Consider the following 2,014-nt stretch of genomic DNA (forward strand, 5'->3'; position numbering starts at 1 on the left):
AGGCGCGGGAGGTGGCCGGCCTGGTTGAGCTCCCCCCGAGGCACCCCAGAGGGACTCGACGGCCTGAGATCGCTTCTCCGACTCCAGGACACCCGGGACTCGCAGCCCGGAGCCACTGCCCGCACCTAGAGTGAGCCCGCGGTTCCACGTGGCCCAGGCTCGCAGAGGGTGGGGCGACAGAGAAGGCGGGGCCAGGGCCCGGCCTTCCCCCGAGAGCACCGCGGGCTGGGAATCTCAGGGGATAAATATTTGATGCCCAGAGAGAAAGGAGTGAATTATTCATGGTGCCCGGCGGGGAGCTGGCCCAGAGAGGTGGTGGGCCAGGGCCGAGTGCGGGTCTCTCGGCAGGCGTGGGGAAAGCAGCTGCCAGTACAGGAGTGGTGTACTAGTGGTGTGTGCTGGGCCTGAGCCCCCGGGAGTGGGTGATCGGGTGCCTGCGTGTCCCCAGGACCGGCCACGTCTGCAGGGAGCAGGGCCAGGCCTGGCAAGCCCGCGTGTGAGAGCAGGTGTTGGGTCTTGGCCTGGGCCAGGAGGGGAGCGTGGGGGCAGCCAGGACCGGAGGGGAGGGGGCGGGCATCCTGCCACCTGGGCCCAGCTGCTGTCCAGTCCTGGGGCCACCACATCTTCATGAGCCCCGGGATGCAGGCTGGCTTGGGCCTGTCAGGGGGACCCACGCAGCCCCTCCTTGCCAGACTGTTTCCCCTCCTCCACACTCGCCCCTCCCTCAAGGGCCTAGCTCAGGCCCTCTGCCCCAAGCTAATGAGGAGGCCACCCCGCAGGGCTGGAGGAAGAATAGCTTCATTGTGTGACCGCTCCTCCTCCTACCCCGCAGCCCCCTCCTCATTGCCACTGCTGGTCTTCAGGTCCTGCATGTGGGAATGAGTTGCTGGGCAACAGGCCCACACCCCATCAAGCACCAGTCCTTGCCTTCCGGAGGAGCTGGGGGGTTTGGTGCACTCAGGGGGCCCCCTTTGTCCCCTCTTCCCATGAATTTCTCCAAGGGGCAAGCAGGATCACTGTACCCTCTTGGTGTGGACAGGGGCCAGTCCTGGCCTCTTGGAACGTGGCTCAGCTCCTAGTCTTGGGGGCTGCTGTCACCTGCTGCTGGGGCCTGGGGAGCAGCCATGGAGGGAGGGCAAAGGGGGGGGCTCCCCGCTCACCCCATGCTCCAGCTGCACGCCAGGGCCTGGCACCAAGCCAGCTGGGCCCCTTTGCCTGCACCATGATTTCCCAGGCCCTGAGATGTTCATGTTAACCCTCTAGGGGCATCTCTGCCCTCCCTTTGCCCCATCCAGGCCGCCCTGGTGTCCGGGTCAACCTGGCTTCTCTTTATTAAACCGCTGGGGCTGGCAAGTGGTTCACAGGGTCAGGCAGCCCCAGGGAGCCCAAGTCAGTAGCCCTGGGCACCACATCCCTCAACTGCTACTTCCAAACCCCTTCCCTGGCCCTGACACTTGGATGCAATGCCCACTTGTCCACCCTGGACAACTCCAAAGGGAGGGTGAGGGAGCCCGTGTGGGGGAGGGGGACAGAGGGAGCGAGTTAATGGGGTGGCTGAACCGAGTGGCATTTGGTCCTGCGGTCAGTGCCCATAAATCCCGGGAGTGAGCAGGGAGCGAGCCGTGTGAGAACAGTGTGTGGGGGCTGTGGGCGCTGGCGGGGAAGACTCCTTGGGCCCCCGGCTTGGGGGGTGGGGGTGGGCAGTGGGAGGGGCTCCTTTGGCAGCCCCACTTGTGAGGTTTCTGCTCCTTTTCCCCCACTCTCTCATGCCCTTCGCTCTGGCGTCCTGGCACTACCCACCCAGGTGGCCCCTCCCGCTTTCTCCTCACTCTGAAGCCCCCACCCCCCCCCAGGCCCCCTCCTCTCTCAGTCCCACATCCAGGTCACAAATGTCACAGGCCTCAGCTTGTCTGCACCTCCCACAACTGCCAGTCTCCCAGGTCCCACCTTAGGGCCTTGTCCTAAGGAAGGACGTGACTCAGACGAGGTGCGGGGAAGATGCCATAGAATTGGG

At 65.1% G+C, this 2,014-nt stretch overlaps 1 protein-coding gene across 2 annotated transcripts in view; it reads right to left on the reverse strand.

The window, feature by feature from the left end:
* Nucleotides 1-2,014, reverse strand: part of USH1G (Usher syndrome 1G (autosomal recessive)) — a 4,435-nt gene that overhangs the window by 1,346 nt on the left and 1,075 nt on the right. The gene's annotated exons all lie outside the window — the stretch shown is intronic.

This window comes from Bison bison, unplaced genomic scaffold (assembly GCF_000754665.1).
Source record: "Bison bison bison isolate TAMUID 2011002044 unplaced genomic scaffold, Bison_UMD1.0 scf7180017864371, whole genome shotgun sequence".
In the NCBI taxonomy this organism is placed as follows: domain Eukaryota; kingdom Metazoa; phylum Chordata; class Mammalia; order Artiodactyla; family Bovidae; genus Bison; species Bison bison.